Source organism: Chaetodon trifascialis, chromosome 8 (genome assembly GCF_039877785.1).
Source record: "Chaetodon trifascialis isolate fChaTrf1 chromosome 8, fChaTrf1.hap1, whole genome shotgun sequence".
NCBI classification, from domain to species: Eukaryota; Metazoa; Chordata; class Actinopteri; order Chaetodontiformes; family Chaetodontidae; genus Chaetodon; species Chaetodon trifascialis.
In genome coordinates this window covers 24,407,951-24,421,179 of record NC_092063.1, presented here as the reverse complement: position 1 = coordinate 24,421,179, position 13,229 = coordinate 24,407,951, and the positions used below count along the sequence as shown (strand labels likewise).

Sequence of the window (13,229 nt, the reverse complement as noted above, 5' to 3'; positions counted from 1 at the left end):
GGAATCGAGGTTTCCTAAGCCCACATGAGGGCAGCAGCGCAGCTTTGGCAGCCCCCTCACCTTTCCAGGCAGCAGCCTTCCCCTCAGGTGAGTCTGAGGTAACCTGATTGATACGGGTGGCGAGCCTGAAACCAGTGGCTTCACTGCGTGTCAAAACAGCGCGACGCAGAAGCAGCACCGATGCCCTGAAATGCTCTAGTTAAAGGGGCGATGAGTCGTGTGCCGATTCAGGGTGGTGGAGGGACAGCTGGCGCTGTGAACGCAGGAGTTTGCTGTGATTCGGGATTGCGTAAATGCGCACTGGTGAGTGAGGGGAGGAGAGGAGGCGGGGGGTGTTGAGTCAGTGTAAGGAGGACGATTGTAACAGTTTGTTTCGCTGGATTCTGCCGCTGAACAGGTGCACAACAGGAGCGGCGTTTCCAGCGCTGTCCTCTGCTGCGAACATGTCGGGTAGAGACATTTACGCGGAGCAGCTCCGGCGGGCTCCGACGCAGCGTTGACTCTCTGCATCCATCCATCGGACACAAAGGTAAGGTCACCAAACTTTCCAGCAGTCTGAGATAATTTCATACAGCCAGGACTCACAGGCGCTCTCGTGGACTTTCTGAAGCTGGTGGTCATGCCCCGGCACCGCGCACATGTGCTCTGCTGGCCGAGCTGCTCTCGTTGCTGTTGGGCGCTGCGGAGCATCAGATCCGCATGGACAGGTGGAGATACTCAGCGCAGCCTGCCCAAGTTTAACCATTGCAGTTGGAGCAATAAAATGGTGGACGATGATCAAGCACAAGATCTCAGAAATGTATTTGGACGCCATATCCCAAATCTCCCGCTCACAGGTCAGTGTTGCAGGACTGATCTGATATCTGACAGCTGTTATGTGGTTGACATGATGAGCTTCGGCAAGTTTGGATGGCACAGTTTGGATGACTTTGCCACAGCGCAGGAGGCTTACAGTAAAGTGACGGCCCTGCGCGATGTCAGTGGAGTTGGAGCAAAGCTTTTTGTGTGTGTTGCGTGATTTTTGGTGCAGATTCACGGATTCAGGCGGTGGAATCCATCCATCCAGCTGTTTCGTGAGATAAGTCTTTTCTAGACGAGCCGTGCCATCTGCCGCGCTACCCAACATCTGGTAGCGGCTGTCAGTCACTGACACACTGAGACGGTTTTCCCTGCTTTCAGAGCAACTTTCTGCTCTCTTCGAACTGACTTGAGTGTGTGTGTGTGTGTGTGTGTGTGTGCGTGTGTGCGTGTGTGCGTGTGTGTGTGTGTGTGTGTGTGTGTGTGTGTGTGTGTGTTCGGGTGGAGAGAGTCCGTCGTCCTCCTGGGAATGATGGAATTGCTGCTCTCACACACCCTGCTCCTGTCTCTCCACACTCCCTCCAGCCTCACTTTCCTCTTCAAGCAGCTCCCAGTTAAAAACACTCCCTCCTGTCTGGTCTGCTAAAGAGCTTTGTTTGTTCCTCTGAACAGATTGTGCTCCTCCCTGCTCGCCTTACGCTCTTTCTCCCCCTCTGTGTTGGTGCTGCCTTCCGACCTGCAGTGATAGCTCCTAACTTGGTGTGAGTTCATTTGCATAATGAGGATTACAGCTGACATGCAGCGTCTGGGCCTGTCTTGCTGGATCCAGCAGAGAAGCGTAGTGCTGTGGCAGCTCTCACTGTGCCAGCAAAATGCCACCCTCAATCAGGACTCACCAGGACTCTGCAGTCTGCTCTGACAGACCGGCCTCTGCCTCTTTGCCATTGAGAGACACTGACAAATCGACTGTCGGAGGATGAATTTATGTATTTATGAAATGAGCTATTGACATTGTAGCTGGCACAATGGCTTGTTAGTCAGTAATGGATAAATGAAAATGCTTGAATGGTAAAAGCATTGCAGATTGATTTCCCTTCCCTGGTAATAGTTTTAATGAGCATGGTTCTGTCTGGAGGAGGAAATACATTTCTTCTTTTTTGTGTTTGCTGATTTTTTTTTTTTTTAAATCTTGCTTTCGAATTTTGCTGCATAAACAATTGAGCCGCCCACTTTACAGCTAAATCTATTCTAAAGTTTAAGCTGAGGGTCAGAGCCCACAGGAGGACGCACAGTCCTGAGGCTGGTCAGTCTCCACATCACGAGAACAGACATTTATTTTTGATGAAGCCGTTTCCCAGGGCCAGTGACTACATCTGACATCTCTTCTGCCTGATTTCTTGGCTTCCTATTTAATTTTTCTTCCATTTCTCTCTTACGCCATCATTATCTGGTCATTTCGTGATGATTGAATGAAAGCAGTGTGGCTCTTCTCCTTAAATGACCTGTTATTTGTTGCTTATGATGATTTGTGGTCTATGAATTGAAGCATGTCCGCCTGCTGAACTCACTGTAATTTGTGCTGGATAGAAGCATCACCTGAGAACAGCTGAGGGCAGCCTTTGACCTCATTTATCAACCATGTGTTTGCACAGTCTTTACACAGAAACCACGCGAACACTCACTTCTGCACAAAGAATCTGACTGATTTCTTTTTGTGCTTAAAAAATTGTGTCCATTTAGAGCATCTGTTAATGAAAGTCAATTGCAATCTGCTTTAATAATGAATTTAATGATTTTAATAAATTTATCTGCGCCACGTATATTTTATGTATTTTCTGAAACTGTCACAGCACGGCAAGTCATAACTAGAAACTGGCTTAGCAACATTTCAATTAAAAAAAACAATTTATATTATACAAATTATGACACATGACACGCAGCAGCAACAATGTAGGGACACGGACAGAAAAATGAGACTCATGTCCATCAGTCTGCTCCTCTGGTGCATGTTGGGAAGCTTCCTTGCACATCCGTTCTGGGATGCTACAGGATCTAAACTTCATCATCTGTGATCATTTCTTTTATCTTTCTCAGTCACTACTTTGGTCCACAACAGCAAACTCTACATCAAGGCTGCTTGGACTTTCAGAGAGAACTGACTGACCGTAATACACATGGAGTTCTGGAGGCGTTTCTGTATGTAAATGAGCCTGTGGGTGAACAGATAGATGGATGTAGAGTAGGTAAAATTTGTCATTGTTCGTTGCGTAAAAGTATGATTATGCAGATTTCAGAAATATCAATCTTACAGACAATTCCTACGCTCACATTTTGAGCTTGGTCTGCGCATGCTTTGATAAATGAGGGCCCTGAACTCTGCAGGACAGAGTGTTATATGAGCGTACAGTACAGAGTGTCTTTAGATGTGATTAAGGTGGGTTGTGTGGGACAGATATGGCCACTGCCGCACACACACACTAGCCAGCTACAGACATTAACCCAGGCGGATGAGTGTGGAACTGAGCCAATTTTCCCATCAGAGGATTAAGTGGGATGCTTACAGTGGACAGTTTGGACATCTAGCCTGCCAACGCAGGGGACATTCAAGCCTGGATGAGTTTTCTGGAAAAAGAGAGAATTGGAGAGAGGAATAAAATGGTGGTACATGGAGAGAAAACAACAGAGTTAGAAGAGGCGTTCACTGCCACCCTCATGTCTGTACGTTAAAGATGAAGCTAAGCTAATGACAGGGGAAGGGGCACGGTGAAACAGCTCGCTTAGCTCTGTCCAAAGGTAAGAAAAAACCCACCTCTCAGCACTGCTTAAGTTCTCATTCATTATTTTGAATAATCAATTCCAACTGAAACATGTCCCATTTTCACACAAAAAGAAGAAAAGCCCATCATGTAAAACCCAGCCTATTAGAAAAGCCCGTAGCAGCTCACCAATCCTCTCATTCACTCTGGCCAAGAAAGCAAATGAGCATATTTCCCAAAATGTCAAACTATTCCTTGAATGGTCATATGCTCGTAATTTGTGAGGAATGTCCTCATTTCTTGGTGTCTTCCCTCCACCTGTGAAGAAGCAGACCGGTGTCTAAGCCTCTGTCTCTGCGAGGCTGGTCCACATGTCAGCAGGTCGCTGCCATGTTAATTAAAACAGCGTGAGGATTCTCTTCAGCGCACGCAGCAGCTCAGGCAAACAGGTCTGTGTGGTTTTTTGAGTGGGTGACAGCAGCTGCTGTATTGTTTAATTACATTTTATTGTTGACATGATTCCCCTCATTTGGTCCATTGACCTACTCGATGGGGGCGGTGGGAGGAAGATTACAGAGATAGTAGAGGACATTGGAGTTCTGGGAAATATGTTGCCATGTATTTATTTATGTCCGGTTGATATACTGGGAACAAAGGTAGGTCATCTGAGAGGAAAACAAATGTTTTGTTTCCAGCAGCGTTGTGTTTAGAATAACAAGCATGAGCGCACATGGGCAAATTTAGCATGGTGGCTCATTCAGAGCTCATTGCAGCAAACTGTGTGATTGGACTGTGCTGTCTGGCCAAACATACCTTGATATTTTTGATAGCATGCAGTATATATACTATAGTAATATTTATGTGTTGTCTTTACCCCCAATTTTGGTTTTCCACAACTGATGGTGTGGCAGAACAGACTGCTTCTATTTCAACTTGTCTCAGTAAGAAAGGTTTACTTCATACGCTAAATGCTGGCTCAGTCCTGTTTCTCTCAATTACTTTCAGGGACCTGTATTGTTATTGCATGCTGGCTCACTCTCAGGACTTACTGACTCACTTGAAGTCAATGGAGGTTTCGTCAGTGATGTGAGCACACCTGTGCCTTTTCTGCTCAGACATGTTTAAGTGTCTGCTGTGGAAAAGCTCTGTTGTATGAAGTCAGGTTCTGGTTAGCTGACTGTATGGCACTGCAAGGCTCTCTCTCTCTCTCTCTCTCTCTCTCTCTCTCTCTCTCTCTCTCTCTCTCTCTCTCTCTCTCTCTCTCTCTCTCTCTCTCTCTCTCTCTCACACACACACACATGCACAGAGCCTGTGGAAGCTGCATCATGTTCCTGATTTGATGCATTATTGGTTTGAATATCAGGTTTTATAAGCCACCACTCGATATAGGAAATGTTTCTAGAATTTTCCATGTGTGCTTTCCTGTGATTTCCTGTATCCAGCAGATGCTGGTGGTACAATCCAGGTCATCAGTTCAGAGTTGCACACTGCACGTCATACTTGCAGTGAAAGTCTTGGTTACTGATCTGCTGACAATCAGACAGCTTTCTTCTGAGACACAAAGGCAAACTGTTTCCACATATGCAGTAGGCTTTGATGTGTAAATAAGTGGAGTTCTGCTTTAGTTGTATACACAGATTTCAGTCATAGATCTTCTTCATGCAGCCAACATTTAGTCACAGTGACATTTAAGTAAATAAGCAATATTCATTCCTGATCAAGAATCTTATTTCAGATGTGAAAAATAATGGGCTTTCATCATGTTGCGGCACTGTGCTCAGTTGCTACAAAGAGGGGTAATTTCCTTTTTTTTTGGTAGGTAATAGCCATCTGTTTGGGGTCAGACAGGAAATTAGCTCTAACAAGTTAATCCTACAGGTTTGGACCTCCATTATGCGGAATGAGTATAGCAGTGCCAGACCACACCAGCTTTGTTTCAGCCGTACATCACAGTCAAAAAATGATGCTTAAAATCACTGCAGTGTTTGTAATAATTCTTTCCTTTGTTGTCCCAATGAAACTACTATAAATATACAATGTATGGCTGAGCCCGAGTGAGTGGAGCGACACAGATAGTTATGTATGTTAAGAATGAAAACAGGAGTAGCTAACAGTGGTCTTTGAGAACTGATCACTGTCAAGGTAAAGACATCAGCAGCAGTAGGACGTGGACAAACAGAATGAGCACTTAATGTAGCACCAACGATGCAGAAAAACTAATGAAATGAGTAACTGAGGGATGATTACATTGAGTTTTAGTTCCAGGCAGGTTGTATGTTGTGCCGTATGTTTTAAAGGAAATAACCATCAGGCTGAAATTAGTTCAAATATTACAGGCTCATTAATGCTTGGAGCAATTCCAAGGAAGGGAGAGGGGGTTGATTAAATAATTACTGTAATTGCTTTAAGTGTTACTTCAGTATTGAGAGAAGCCAGCTCAGCAGAGGCATAGCTATTTGATTATTTGGTGTGACTGCTTCTGCTTCTAGATTTGCCGGGAGCACAGACTCAGACTGGAGGGAAACAAGTCGCTGTGTGATTGCTTTGTGTGACTGCTGCCACATGGAGTACTGGGTATTATTTCAAGTTTGCCAGAGGCACAGAGATACATCAGCTCATGGAAACTGATTGCCCTTTGATCGCTTCATGTGATTGCTGCCACTGGAAACATTGGCTTTGATACGAGCTCTTGCTATGGAGGCCTGCGAAAAGTTGCTGCGAAGGCTGAGTCCTTGCAAGAAGACGGCTTGTATTGATCCTGAAATGGTAGACTAATACACATTGGACACACCAACTATTGTGTGCAAATGATTGTTTTTATTAATTAACTCATGCATCACATTTTCCTGGAGCCCAAAGCATTATTCCTTCAAATGTGACAGCCTGAAGGCCATTACCCATTTGACCTGTCACACCTGTCTGTGGTAAACATGCTGTCCTTCAGTGTAATGATTGAGATGCAGAGGACATGATTCACTGCTGATTAATTGATACTCTGCAAAGAAGTATGAGAAGAGAATCTCTTTGGCATTCAGCCCTAGAGCTGTTCTGTATTCAGCAAGCAAAATGCTGGTTTCAACAGTTTCGTTAACTCTCAGGCAGCGTCTGTATTCCCCAGGCCTTACTGTACTCGCTTCTTACTTTGCTCTCTCAGTCATTATGTCCATATTCTCCTTGGCTCGTCATTACTGGCCCCTGATGTCCTGCTCTTTCCCACTCAGTAGTAGCCATGTTTGGGCTGATCAGCAGCCTCTAAGGGCCATCAGGACTTTGCGGAGTCTAATACGACCAGGAAGAATGGGAGACTGGGAAAGAGGTTCAGCAGCTGGTGTTTGATGGTGATTCAGAGGGTTTAGGCCTTGATTGTGTCAGTGCTTTTATGAATACACTGTAACATTTTCATCACTTGTGTCTTCTTTAAGCAAAACAATACATCCATGTTTTCTTTCCCGCTGTGCCAGCAGCATGGCTCTAAGGATTGTAATGTTCCTCTTTCAGTCATTTGGTTAAACGGCTGTCAGAGGATGAATCCTAATGATATGAATTCTCCTCTAGTGGCAGGTCAAAAATTATTCCAGGTCATTGGTTTGTAACCAAATACCTGCAAAACTACTGACACTCTCATCAACATCCCATCGCCTCGGCTGTACTTTGTGCTTAACGGAAATAAGCAAGTGGTAGCATGCTAAACTCAGATGTTGAACATGGTAAACATTTTATCTGCTAACAGTCAGTATGTGAGCTTTGTCACTACGAGCACATTAGCATACTAACATCAGCATTTAACTCAAAATGCTAGCATGGCCCTGGGAATCAGACATCGGTGATGAGATTTCAGACGCGCTGTGGGCTCAGGGTTTGAATAGGATCAAATCTTGCTCTATCAATGTCAGACTTCAACTTATTCAGTTTAAAGTCATTCACCGGCTACATTTCCTCAAGACCAAACTGAACAGGATATTTCCCTCTGTTTCTGCTACCTGTGATAAATGTAAGTCAGCTGACGGGACTCTGGGTCACCTTTTTTGGTCCTGCCCTAAGGTTTGGAATTTTTGGGACAACATTTTCCACTTGTTCAGTGTTATATATAATCAACAGTTGATCCCTGATAGTCTTCTGATAATACTGGGCTGTTCCAATCTCTCTCTCACTCTTCCCTCATCACTACAACAAGCCCTCATGTTCGGTTATCCTTCGAGATTGGACATCAGTTTCCTCTCTCTGTCTTAAAAAATGGTTGAATAATATGGTTTCCTGTATTTATCTATTTATACACTCACTACAAATTTCTTGAAGTCTGGGGACCCTTTATTGAGTATATTCAAAGTGACAGACATCATCCTCCAGTTACACTGGACACTATTATTCTGTCTCATTTCGTTTTGTACCGACTACACTGTGCTTTGCACAGCCAGGCCTCTGGTTTCCTTGACTTCACCTGGTCCTGGCTCTTTGGACTCTTTAAAATCTATCTCTGTACCTTTGATTCAGTTTCTGGACTGACATGCATAACTGTAATTTTTACGTGTTTATATTTCTTTGGTCTGGCAGTTTGTTTCATTTCGTTTTGATCTGTTCTGTGTGTTTTGTTGTAGATTGTCTGTGTTTTTATATGTGGTTTAAACTTAAAAAACTTCATAAATAAAGTGTTCAAAGACAAAAAATGCTAGCATGGCTGTAGACTCTGAGTTTCGTTATTAAATTCCACCTTTATAACCATTGTAACCACCTTCACCATCAGGTCCGTCTACAATCGAACAAAATGTGTCACAGGAACAGTTTAGAACTTCATGTAGTCGTGACTTTTGACCTGAAGTCCAGTAAATGCACAGTCTGACAGATGGCCTTCATAATGCCAAAACGTTTGCAACACCGCCTTTGTCCTCTTTTCTGAAATATATTGTGATCATTCAGGAAATCATTTGGATTGGATTTTCTTCAATAAAACATTAGTATCTCCTTCCAGTTCGGTTTATTAGAGATTTCGAGACACAAGTAAGACTGGGTAACTGATGTGACCGTCAGCAACGGACAGGTGGACATTATGGTTTATTTTTGGGCTGATTAATGATTTGGATTTCAGGAGTTAGCCATGCACGTTCTAGTCGGGAGATCAAATCATACAGCGTATACTATTCTAGCTATGAAATTATTTTTACACCTGGAATCTCAGACATTGCAAATAGAGACATGATTTTCCTTTATTTTTGACACTGTCCTAAAATAGTAATCAAGCAGAAAAATAGTTCAGTGTGACGTGAGTACCTTGTTATGATCTGGGTCATCTGGGTGTCAGCTGAAGTTCACCTCAGTCTTACAAAGCTCACTCACTGTCAACACTGCAGAGTTCTTAAAGCCTGCTTGTTGCCATCAGCTCTCCACCTTCTGACAAAGTCTCTGTCGACCCGTTCATTCAGATTTCTTTTCTCCCTCTATTTTCTCATTTTTGGACAGATGTGCATTTCTGCTTTGGTAATGTGTTCTTGTGGGAGTTAATTGCAGTCTACCTAACACTTCGAATGTATTACTACAGTATTAGCTTTCTCTTCAAGAGTTAGATTAGAAGGTTGGTGCCACTCTCTCACAGTATCTGTCCGTTAAATATGAGCAGCCGGCAGCTGGTTTGCACAAAGATTGGAAATGGTTTAACAGCTACGCTGACTGTCCAAATGCACAAGCTCCTTGCCAGCACCTGCAAAATTGACCAATGAACACCTTCTAACAAGAAATAATGATACTTTGATTGATATAGCACTTTTCCAAAAGACTAATGTTAAAATGAGTTTGGTAAAAGTGGCAGCGTTAAAGTAAGCTGGAGGCCTGCAGCCCAAGTATGGCTGAAGCCAGAGTAGAGAAAATTACAGCAGTCCATCCGAGGAAACAAAGGCATGGATTACTTTCTTAAGATCTGCAGCTGTTAGAAGTCATTTGAGCTATTGTCCTCAGCTGAAGGAAGCATGATTGTATCACCCTGAGTATTCGGTTGTTAAATGATAGATTTGAGTCAAATGAAATATCATACTGGTACTGACAGAGGGGATAATAGTCCTGTTTTCTTTTACAGTTGTAGAGTCTTGGGACTGTTTCTGAACTGTACTGCAATGGGAAGCCCAGTTGACAGACCCAGGACCTCTTCTACTCATCCTGAAACCTAAACTTGGTGCAGTCCACACATTTTCCAGCCGTTAATGTAAACTGAAAAGGTAGCTGACACGTTCACAGAAAGCAGATTTTTCCAAGGCTTTCTGCGGATGTTCCTGACGATTCCTGGCTGTGATGAAGCTGAATTGTCTGAACATGACGACATTTGACAACATTAAATCTGGCGGTATGTGTGCTGGACTATTTCTTTGCTCTGAGCAGCTGCCAGACAACCAACTGAGACTCCAGGAAATTTCTTTTCCCAGCCAAGCAATAGTCCAGTACATAACCCCCGTAAGACGACGTGCTAGTAGGCAGATTTTATTTCCTCTGGACAGAGCAAGGCTAACTCTTTCTCCCTTTTCTTTACAAGTTTGCTGTCCTCACATTGTTGATGTTGTGAATTGGTCACAGTTTGCAGAGGTTTAGGCACGAAAACTACTTAGATTTAGGAAAAGATCATGGGTTAAAATAAGTATGTTACTGTCACATACGCGATGTCATGGATACACACCCGATGGAAATCTTGGGTGACAATAAACAGAAATCCTTTTCTTTCTTTTTTTTGGTCAGGCTGCAGTTTTCTCATCTTCCTCTCCACATGAAAACACATAAGTATATGTCCTGAGTGTCAACTATTCCTTTGGCTTTAATGTCGTTGAGGGGAAATTTAGCGAGACATCGAGGTAAAACACAGAACACACACAGACTTGAGCAAAAAACATGATGAATGCATGAAACAAAATATGCAGAATAAATGTGAACCCGTCAAGCTCACATCAAATTATGTACATCAATGACCATCATCATCATCATCATCATCAACCGGAATTATCTGAAAGACCATCAGAAATCTGAAAGATCATGTGCTGAGTCGTCCTGAGCGTTTGGTTTGATGACTCAGCTTTTAATGGTGTGAGGGACAAAAGGATTTCTCAGACCTGGTCTTTGTACTCCGGAACTCCGTCTGGTGGGGAGAAGCTCACAGTCTCCTGAGGATGAAGAGGACACTCAGAAATGAGTCAAGCGTTTGAAATAGCTTCCTTTCAGAAGATGTTAGACGGATCAGGGAGTTTGACAGCCATGATCTTACCCGTCACTTTAACTATGTGGTGCAGCCTCGTCTTATTATCTGCCGAGAGATCATTAAGGATGTGCGTCTTTCAGACTGTGAGGACTGAAAATATGCTAATCTGGGTTTGTGAAAAGAACTCATCACATGTGGGGTTTTTGTAGGTTTTAATCATCCTTATGTCTGATCCCAGCTGTAAGGCTATAACTGGGCTGAACTCTTTCATTTCTAATGAGTAATTAATACAGTGATGATTGGATAACAGTTAGAGGTAACCTGAGCCGATGTTAAAGCTCGTATCAAGGTTGGTCTGGGCATATTTTTGTGGACTGGTACTGGCTGAAATAACCTGATCAAATGCCAGTGCCCTTTGCTGTGCTCTGCTGTGTGTCGTCCACATCAGTCTGCTGTTGCAAAGCTGCTCTCCTTTATCACACAGTACAGCCTTTCCCATACAAATGGGAGCGATAACAAGTGAGCAAATGTGAAAAATGACCTGGACTGGCAAAATACACCAATTGACTAAGCTTCAACGCTATCGGTTATTTCCCCTCTCTCTTTCTTACAAGTGAAAAACTGTAAAAAAACAAAAAACAAAAAAAACATTCAGGCTGCAGCTTTTCATTCTTTTTAGAAAATGATCATATCATGTGTTGCTGGTTAATGTTAATTCTGTGAGTCACTTCAGAAAACGTGTCTGTTCTGGGGGAGGGACCTCTGCTCTGTAACACCACTGTACCACCCAGTGTTTTTGTACTTCAAAGAACTCCAACGGAGAGATCCACCAGCTGATCGTGTCAGATTCAGGAGTCACATGTCCCAGTTAAACTTTCATGCTTTTCATTATCAATATCAATAATTTAAGCGAAGAAAGTTAATAGTTGGAAGTATTTGGATCAAATAGCCAATGACAAATAAGGTTTGCCAAATTTAGTAGCCACAGCTGTTATTTCACTCTGCCAGATACATATTTAATCAACATATCCTACTATATATCTTACTATGCAAATATAATTATCAGATTGGACTTGGATAAGTGAATTGACTAAAATGACTGAATTCTCCTCGTAGACTTTCACTCCTGTGCTTCTCCTCCTTGTTTTAATCCTACTTGAAGATCACAGCGGGGATCATTGATGTATTTCATTCACATTAATGCAATCATGGCTCTTATTTAGATGACAGGCCCACAGGGATGAGTCCGTTGCTAACGTTATCACCCGTTTGGTTGTGGTTTTCATCACGTGTGCTTGTTTTCTTTCTCAGTCTTCCCTCTTATCTCCTCTCTGATCACTGCCAACTTTTTTTTTCCACCTCACATTAGTTTCTCTGTTACTTTGTGCTTTCAGGCCACCATGCACATTAGTCAACATAACTGTGCCAGTCAGATATATATTAGTATTTTTTCCATCTCCTGTTTTTTTCCTCAAGCTCTCCTTCTTATACTTTTTTCTTGCAGATCACCCTACTGGCTTTGTGCTTGTTTACTCTCTTCCATCATCTACTCTTCCTCCCGTCCTCTGTCCCTCCCTCTGTTGCTTCTTTTCTTAATTCAGCCTAACATCCTATCTATTTAAGGAAGAAAGCAGCATCTGCTGGGAAACTGCTCGGCTGGGTGGGGAGATTTAGCTGAATAGCACAGCAAGTCCCCAGATGCCCCGTGGTGGCTCATGCTGCAAAGAAAGATGGGAAAAGAGAGGGCGATGCACTGTGGCAGATAGACCGATATGGACAGGGCAACTGCATGAATAAGAGAAAACAACTGTTTATAGTGAGGGAGAGTGGACAAAGGAGAAGATTTCCAAAGGAAACAGGGGAGTAGAAGAAAGAAACAGCGTGCTGAGCTCCACCTCTGCTGTGCCCTGTCCTGCTGCGAAAGCCTCTTAATGTTTCTGCTCCACCATGACTCAGGACTGCTGCTGGCCTCGAACGCAGAGCAAGAATCCTGTACACACACTCAAATACGCACATCAGAAACAACATCCCTGCTCTCCACTCACCCCAGAGGCTCACTAACAGAAGGTGGAAGAAGCCATTGCCGGCAGAAATGGGATTATGTTTTTGATTTAACTTTCATGCGGACCCCTCAGTGTACAAAACATCTGAGCAGAAACAGAGACTGAGCAGATTTACTTCAACTCTTAAGTAGAAGTTAGTTTGGTTTGTTACAGTTTACAACTGAAATGGATCTTTAAGATGGACAGTTTAGAGAATGGTTCCATTCGACATACTGTACTTAATATAGTTGTGCAACAAAACTGTCCTGTGCAAAAGGAATTGTTATTTAGGGTCAGCTGTCTGTTCATCACACTGCTCGTGCTTCTGGCCTCATCTGACTGTGTTGTAGAATTGTCACTCTGTTCCCAGATCTCAGCATTTAGAAGATATTGTTATCATAACCCATAGAAATCATGGCAAAAACTACAAAAACATCAGTCATGCTATAATAAAGTTGAATTATG

General features: G+C 43.1%; 1 protein-coding gene across 2 annotated transcripts in view; it reads left to right on the top strand.

Moving 5' to 3' along the window:
- Positions 1-16: 16 nt before the first annotated feature.
- Positions 17-13,229, top strand: part of klhdc8b (kelch domain containing 8B) — a 274,074-nt gene continuing 260,861 nt past the window's right edge. Inside the window, exons 1-2 of one of the 2 annotated variants that reach the window (XM_070969268.1) lie at positions 17-303; positions 398-529. The gene's annotated coding sequence lies outside the window, so the exon portion shown is untranslated. The other variant, XM_070969267.1, reaches the window with a different exon arrangement.